This window comes from Belonocnema kinseyi, chromosome 1, assembly GCF_010883055.1.
Source record: "Belonocnema kinseyi isolate 2016_QV_RU_SX_M_011 chromosome 1, B_treatae_v1, whole genome shotgun sequence".
Taxonomy (NCBI): Eukaryota; Metazoa; Arthropoda; class Insecta; order Hymenoptera; family Cynipidae; genus Belonocnema; species Belonocnema kinseyi.
The window spans coordinates 180,265,074-180,274,190 of record NC_046657.1 but is presented as its reverse complement, the minus strand read 5'-3'; the positions used below and the strand labels follow the sequence as shown (position 1 = coordinate 180,274,190).

Sequence of the window (9,117 nt, the reverse complement as noted above, 5' to 3'; positions counted from 1 at the left end):
ACAGCGTTAACGATAATTTTACTTGACCTTACTCGAAAATTACGCATTATTATGCATATTATCTTCACTAGTGAGCGTTAGTACGATTAATGCGTTATTACGCATTCTTGTGCTTTATTATGTATTATACTACATTATTGCGTATTAAGACTCCTCTGTGCTGATTTTTTTTTCAATCGCTATATTGAAGAGAACATCATTATATTTGTCAAAAAAATATATATATATTCGATTCAGCCGGAGTCATTTTTTTGTTTTAAAAACTGTTTGCAATATGTACCACGGACCAATACAATTCTTTATTCTTGATGAAATATATTGATCAGAGTTGATTAAAAAAAAATTGTTATTCACCTCGAGCACAAAATGAAACTTGTCACTTTCGTGATATTTTCATATGCTTCACGTTCTTATAAACAATGTACTCCTTACAAATCTACGCCCTATGCAAAATATAATTTTTAGGTTGTCTAAGATAAAAAAGGTTATTCAGTAATGATTTGACAATTGTAGCTTACTGCAGAGAGGAAATTTATGGAAAACTAGCTGTGCCATGAGGCGGCAGCTTCGCCGCGTATCACGCACGCATGAAGTTATAAAAAAAAAGTATGTGAATACATGCACTAATAAAAATGGATTATACCCGGTAATTAAAATATGGCACCAGGTATAATCTTTGACGTATGGGACAACGACTGACGAACATATGAATTCAATATATAAATGTTGCAGAAACTGTTTAATCTACTGCATATTCGTTTAGTGCATTGGACGTTTATAAAACAACAAAAAGTCTAGCATTCATCATTCTTGAAACATTTTATCCACGTCTTTTGATTTTTATGCCCACACTTAGATAATACTTTGTATTATTTATTTAATATAATGCAGATAATGTGTGATATACACAACAAGCGGAATAACGTCCGCTTAATGCAGAGACGCATAGATAGAATGGATTCTCTGACATGCATGCACACACACACACACACGATTGGTTCAAATACTGCAGCTGTGTGCCCCGCCACCTGCCGCATCCCTCAATATGCCATGCCTATACTCTTATGAGATGCCTGGGAGCCGAAAGAATATGTGAGAAAAATTTGTTGTAAATTGATAAAAACTATGAATTTTTATCAATGTTGTACGTCTTAGGCCAGTTAATTTTGTATATTTTAAAAACTGTGCCCCCTAACACCATAATCTCCCAATATCCTTATGATCTTCTGGGAGACTCGAGAACATGAGTGAAAAATGTGATGCCGCTGAGTCAAAAACTGCGAATATACCAAACCCCCACTTTCTTTATTTCTCATATGCCCCGAGATACACCTACACTTTTTCCGGGAGCCCAAAGAGTATGTGTGCAAAATCTGGTGTCGATTGGTCAAAAACTGCCTTTGTGCCTCCTCCTATCTTCTCCCCTTGTATCTTCCCCTCCCCTACTCTCATGGCCTGTCTCAAAGCCTAAAGAATATGTGTGTCAAATTTGATGACGATTCGTGAAAGCCCAGGTTAGGAAGAAATTGAGCAAGGATGATAAATCAATTTATAGATCAGATCATATAAGCCAATTTACGGGTCACAATAAGATATTCATTTATTAAATGACTATTACGGCCTCACATTGAGTTAACCAATCCCCTAAAAATAATCATAACGGTCCCTTAATCACGCCTGAATTAAGAAAATCTTAACATTATCGAACACTTAACTGTTTATATGGTGGTCAACGATGCTTCCACCCGGTGGATTATAAATGACACAAAAGTGAATGCGAGGTGACCACCAGCTTTAATGATCGGCACTAATATTTCTTATTTTCTAGGGCATTCACAACCGTCCGTCATGGTGCTCCATTAGCGACACGGAATGGTCATGTGAGATCAAGATCATTTTGGATGATCGTACTTAAGATTACCAATTTAGCCGCCACACAGGCTTAAAGTTTCTAGTTTTATATCCTTAATCATCTAGTTGATTTGCCTACCATCGACTAGGCCGAATAAAATGAGATCTTTTAAAAGTTTATTCTGAAAATCCAATCCCGTGCCTTTCCTACCGACTTGACAAATCTAGCCCTCTTCTCACGACACATCTTAAATCATTTATTATTCGCTTTACTAACAGTGACTTAAAGTTGCCGGCTGCGAGTATTTTGACAGTTCTTATTCTAAACAGCCGGTGAAGAATTGCTATGTGGCCGCGTTTGGCTCCTGTCAATATGATGTGGAGGTGTTGTGTGTGCTAATGATGTACGACTACCTAGGCATGACTCTTGGGAGTTAATTGTGTAAGTGGTGTAGTGTGGTGGTCGGGCCCGCCGGTCCTAAGAGTATTTGGTAAACAAAAATAAATAAAAAGCCGAAAACACCGAGTCCGTAGGTCGCACTGTTTCAACCCACGAACTAGCCCCGCAGTTCGTTGATTATTAATTTGAAGGGCGCCAGATAGTGATACCCCTATTCTAGTCTCTGCCGGGAAGCTCCGGCTTACATCGAGCCAAGAACACCAGTGTCAAAATCCTTGTCTAGGCTGTGATCTTTCCTTCGACTTTTAGAATTCCAGTGTCGGGTCTCCTGATTGACTGGTTACGACGGGGAGGGTTCAATCAGGTGAATCTGCCAATTTGTGCTTTGTGCTTCCGTACAAGCCTCCGACGCGTCGATTGCTTTCGCTCTACAGAACTGCTGAGATTCCCATTAGTTGCTTGACTGCTAATCATTAAATAGCCGCCTTGAGTCTCGACCGATGTGTGGTCGCTTCACAACGCGGTGATGCACGGTTCATACAGAGTAACACGGTGGTTCATCTGGTGCTGCCACTCGCCGTTTATCGCCGAACTACTGCACTGTATTGCTTACGCCTAGCCAGGGATTTGTATGCCCCCCCCCCCACCACTCACAGAACATGGCCGACAACTGCAAAGTGCGACGAATTGGAAAACAGAGGTTCAAAATGATCTAGAGATAAATATAATACACGTAGATAAACCAAGTTAACTCATCTATAAGAGGACGAGACGCTCTATTTTATTTTCGCTTCCATTTCTGGTACGCCGCCCTTCCCGGCTGACTCCTACGCTACTAATTTCTATGTAATTCATTTCTTCATTATTTTATTATCTCGATTCTGACTCCTTGGCATGGACAGAGAGGTTATATACCATTCTGCTCTGATGTAATAGGTCAGAATCAAGGCGCTCTCTCTCTCTCATTCAAAGAGATTTTAGGGAATTTGCTGCGTGAACTCGCCGAAGGGTTCCTTACAAGTATACATGTATAAATATTGTTCCTTTGAGTCGATTTTATCCTCAAACTAAATTTTCTCTACTTTAAAGAAAAAACTACAAGCGCAAAACACTTGGTAGAATTTCTAGCCGCGTAAGGAACAGCTCGAGTCGATAATTAATCCTCGTTGCACCGAAAAGCTAGAGATCCGCGGGGACTATCTAGAGTCATTCTTGAATCACAAGTACTCACTATTGTAGAGAGCAACTGCTAGAGATTACTCTATTATAGCTGTACGAAGCCAACGAACGCATCCTCGGGTTGCGGTTAGAGGGTCCCTGTACGAAGGGTTTCTGCTAAATATGGTTACAAAAATAAATACGCAATTGCGGACAATTGTCCAGGGGTGGTCCCGAAGGATTTAATTCCCAAGCGGAAGTGTGAAAACCGTGCCGAAAGGAGCATAGCACCTGGGTGAGGTGTCTAGAACGGTGACTCTGGAACACCGGGCGACCTCTAACAGTACGCAGCCTTATCCTTGCATGCGGGGCTCTACAAGGATGGACGAACCACTTTCCCATATGAAAATATTTTTATGTTGAATCAAACGAAACTAGTCAACAACATATTTTTTTAAATTTAAGAAGAACTTTTTTCTGGTTGTAGATTGGGGGATAAATTATCGTCTTTTACCAAGGTACTCCTCACGATCTTTTTGTGTTGTCACGCACCCCCGCCCCCTCCAACCTCAACTGTCGTTTAAACGCTGCGAAGACACGAGTTCCTCGCAACTTGTCTCTTGGCTTCCTACACGTATATCTTTTTTCTTACCGAAAGACTCTTGGTTATAACCCACTGCTTACAACTAAACCTATTGGTATTTGAACGTAGCAGACGAAGCATAGAAAACTGATTACAGAAAGACAATAAATATAATACACGTAGATAAACGAAGCAAACTTACGGATAACTGGACGAGACGCTCCATTTTATTGGTGCTTCCATTTAGGAAAGCCGATTCATGCGAATTTTAATTACTTGTTTTGGCGATTATACAGGCACCACCTGAAATGTTGGTGACTATGTAGTGAGCCATTAAAATGATTACATTTATGACACCGATTAAAAACTTTACAAACCGATAGACTGCTTTTCGCGTGAATCGGCATTCTTAAATTCTCCGATACATATATAACTATTTATTATTTTGATCTGAAACTTTCTAAAATAAATTTTATCTGCTAAATTTGCTAAAGTCCGATGTAACTCGATCATTGAAAATCAATTAGTAACAATTTTGTTTAAAAACCTTTTTTAATTCTTGTTATTCCATCAATCACAGGGCATCCTAAAGCGCATTCACTAGGAATAATATAACAAAATTCCAAGAACTGACGAGCAGAGCTCCTCAATTATAGAAATCACTGAAATATTAGTTTTAAGTCTCTACTCTGGCATGAATATGGAAATAATACTGTTTTCTTACGGTTTAGATGGACATAGTAGAAACACAACTGATGTCAGCCAAAGTGTAATAGTCACCAACCAACCAATTTCTACCTTCTAGTAGCTTTTCTAATACATCGTATGCATTATTCATCTTCTGTATTTTTTCGTCCGGAGCGTCAGTGTCTCCAAACAAAAATATTGGTCGCTGCAAAAAATAAAGTATTAATTTAATTTAATCTTTTTCTGGTTTATAATTCATAAAATGTTAAACTATCAAGAAGTGACTTACAGCGATTGATGCGAAACTGCTAAACAAATGTCCATTATCAAACTGTAAGAATTGTTCAGCTTTTGTTCGCAACTGAAGATCTTTAGGATACAAGGAATCGTCTTTAGCGTACTTGTTAGACAAGTAACACATAATAGCATGACTAAAAATAATTTTTTTAAATCTTTAATTGTAACAAGAATGTAATAATGTCAAAGGATCTTGCATCCTCCCCACTCGTCGAGTCCTAGAAGGAGGGACCCGTTCCCACTTTTTCTCATCTATTATTTGAAGTTTAGTCAGGATCAATGTTAGAACATCCTGCTCTTGTTTTGACGAATCTTCCGTAGTCATAGTGGGAGCGGTCGTACTGCGCTCAGATATGGAACTATCCGAATCTGTGGAATTGTCTGTAAGTGTGCGATAATGTGTACTTAAATTTTCCCTATAGGCGTGGAAAGCCAGCTTTAAACCTGATTGCGAGTGTCGGATGTAAGTGTCGCGAACGCGTAACAATATGAAGTATAACGTCTAAGTACAAATTTTCTAGCTTTTTTTCCTAAATCATTTATTTTTCAAAAATTAATTCTACGCTTACGGGGTAGTGCTATGCCAACAGTATACCGACGCCAAACAAATTTTCTATTTGATTTTCTAAAAATTCGCTTACTTTCTCTTTGTTGAAACTCTGCTTCCTGGTAGTCGGGCTGCACCGTAGTAACAGTCCGGAGTCTTGGATTTATCCCTCGATATTAATCACCGTAGAGATTTCGTTCCACTGCAAATTCTCTTTCCTGGTTGTCGGGCTGCATCGTAGTAACAGTCCGGAACTCCTCGATTTTAACCACCGTAGTGATTTCCGTTTTCCAGATTATCTTCCAAAGATAGGGTCTTTTGATCTCTAAATTGCTCCATAGAGACAAGAATCGTGTACTCCTATCCTGGCAGGATCGCCAATTTTGTAACGGGTCAGAAGAATCACTTTTAAATACTCTTTATTGTGCCTGAACTATATTGCAGGACTTCTTTATTATAACAGACCTTTGCCGGTCAAGGGTACAAAATGGACTGACTACCCCGTACAAGGGAAACAGTGGCAACGGGTTCCTTCTTCTAGGACTCGACGAGTGGGGAGGATGGAAGATCCTTTGACATTCTTGTTACATAATCTGAGAAATAAATTAAGACCTGATGATATAATATTTTTCAGTTCTAATGTCATGATTTACCTGTCCTAGAGAATAAATCCATCATCTACTAAAGTTGGAACAGTATGCGCTGGATTCATCTAAAAAACGATTTGAATATGATTTGTAATAAACAAATACACGGAAAGAGTTTTTAAGGAATTAATTCACGGAACTGCACCTTGATTTTATTCACGCTTTGGTGTATGAACTAAGATTTTGGAGCCCATGAATTTAAGCAACAGTCCGTGCTTTAACAGCATGTGTTTCGAGTTATGAGTTCTTGCCCCAAAGCGTGTTGAGTGAAATTAAGGAGCAGTTCCGTTAATTAATCTCTTGAAATTTCTCTTTGTGTGCACTTGAAATTAAATTAAAACTATTAATTTTACCTGAATAAATTCCTCTTTGCGATGATTTTTTCGTTTCAATCTAATTATGCGAACATCCAATTCTATTTCAAGAGCAGCTGCTGTTAAACGAACAGCGCGGCATGATGGACTCTCTTCTACTGCGTATATTACTGGACGTGTCATTTTTTTTTTGAAATTAAAAATTATATAAATATTTTAATACATTGTAAGTTATTGCTAAACACAATTTAATCATATTTTCAAACCACGATTTAAAAATATTTCACTCATAAGAAGTTTTATTCTAGGTGATTAACGTGTAAAATTATTGTACATTATAACGAATACAGTCGAACTCTAAAGATTCGAGCGCTTCACAGATACGAGAGTCCCGACTCAAAAGGAGGGAGCGGCATTTTCCCCCTCTACTCTCGGCCTTTTTGAGAGTCAAACGCGCGCAAGTGCGCGCTGCCTCTACCTCGGCCTGCGCGTGCGCGCAGTAGGCCTGTATGCGTGCTCACGCATAGGAGTGACAGTCCCTTTTACGATCGTATCTTTGGAGTTTCTGATTACCGAGCTTCGTATATCTGTGGAGTTCAAGTGTACTTGAATACTCAAATAATGAAGAATTTATATATTACAGAAATCATACAGTTCTAAAAGAATGCTTATTTGAAATTGTGTTTTGTCGAGTAATAAATGAACGTGTTATTTATTCCAATTCACAAGATATACAACTAGAGTCGTTAGAGGTTGAGTTACAAGTGAAGATTCGATTTCTTACGTTATAAAAAAGGGGGAAAAGGGGAAAAAAGGCAAAAGGGTTCCTTTATAGTCACAGCAAGCACTCAATATGTAAACAATCATGTAACTACCTTCATAGATTCAAAGACCAACCTAATTAGCAAATCGATCATTACTTATGCGACAATCCAAATTGTACTATTTAGAACATTTTAATTTAAAACTGTCAAAATTGTTCTGATGTCAATACGAAAATGATGAATTTTCAAATTGACTGCAATATTAATTGCTCATTACAAACTTAAAAAAGATAACTCCGAAAAATATTCTCATATATGAGTGCTTTATCAGCATAAAGTACCTATGGAATTGAATAGACAATTATCCGTCAAAGTAATTTGTAGAAAATATGCCTCTATCGATTTTCTAATTGATTTTTCAAAGCCATGATTCTCTGCTCGTGAAATAGAATTAATAATATACGCCTACGTCATCAGGGGTTGGTTAGAATATTCTATAAGGTTGAGGGTGATTATTTTATTATAACTAACATTAATTAATTTTCAATTATTGATTTATAAAATTTACATAATGAAATAAATTAATATATTATGTTAAATATCTGTTTTGTGTGCCCGCGTTTCCACAGGGCAATGGAATCTAATACGGATAAGTATAAAGACATTTGTATTTAAGTATAAAATATCAAACATAATTTTAAAAAATGTATTGAATGTAAACGTCCCAGTAATAGTGATGTCAATTTTCTTGCGTTTTATTTAATTTGAATAAATGTGGTTTCTATTTGGTGTTATAAAATGCTGAAAATAAGCAAGCTTCATTATTAAATGTTACTTTTAGCATGCTTTGTGACAATATGTGCAAATGAAGGTGCCACCCGTGGTTTAAACATTTTAACTAATATCTGCACTGTTCTACCACTGGTTTTCTATTGTTTTTCTGTAGATCGCATTTTTGTGTGTTTTTTTTTCTCAAGCTATGGATATGTTATGTATGTCAAAATATTTGGAATCGCAAGCCTAGCATAGATATACTGGCAAAAATCAGAAATATTTTATTGCAAAAATTTTCTGAGGAAAAAACACCGAAGATGACGTAAACAACACAAAAAAATTTTGACAAAAACATACACTTAACCAAGGACACATTTTTTTTTTCTCACGGGATTATTCTACGAGTAAACTGAGCCGATTTGAGAAAAAGTTCGAATTTTCTATAAGATGCCATAATCAGTGAATAGGTTTAGACCGCGGACCTACGTATGTTCGGGATACCAAAACGCGATTTTCAAAAATCCATTTTTGTGAACTAAGAGAATTTTTACCGTTTTGCTTGCGGAATATTAAATTCATATCAAAAATGTTCCAAAAATACAAAAAAAATCAATTTCGAAAAAATGTCAGTAAACAGGTTTAGACAGCGACCGTTCAAATCATAACCAAGTTTTAGCATTACTGGGACTGTCACGATGACTGAGTCACTTAATTTATAAGAGATTCAAAATCAGATCCAAATTTAGTATACTGCTCTTACAGATAAAAGAAATTCGATAGGCGTGGGGATTAGAATATTTAAAGGGGAGAATTATATAACCTCCTATACATTTTCCTTGCAGAACGGTTTTTACTACTGGAGACTTTTCGACTAAGTTTGAAATTTTTATTTTGAAAGTAGTTTGAAAGCATGTTGAACGTATTTTGAAAGCATTGTCGAAGTGTTCATGGAATCTACCCATAGCATTCAAAGGTATTAATAAATTTATAAATTTATGATATTCTACGACATGTAGAGTAAATAACTAACTGACATTGCATTAATCATGTATTTATATATCTTAAACTTCATGAAAAGTCGAGCAAATTTTAAAC

General features: G+C 36.8%; 1 pseudogene; it reads right to left on the bottom strand.

Annotated features, from left to right (window-relative positions):
• Window positions 1-4,719: 4,719 nt before the first annotated feature.
• On the bottom strand, window positions 4,720-6,667 carry LOC117181500 (annotated as a pseudogene).
• Between the last annotated feature and the right edge of the window lie 2,450 nt (window positions 6,668-9,117).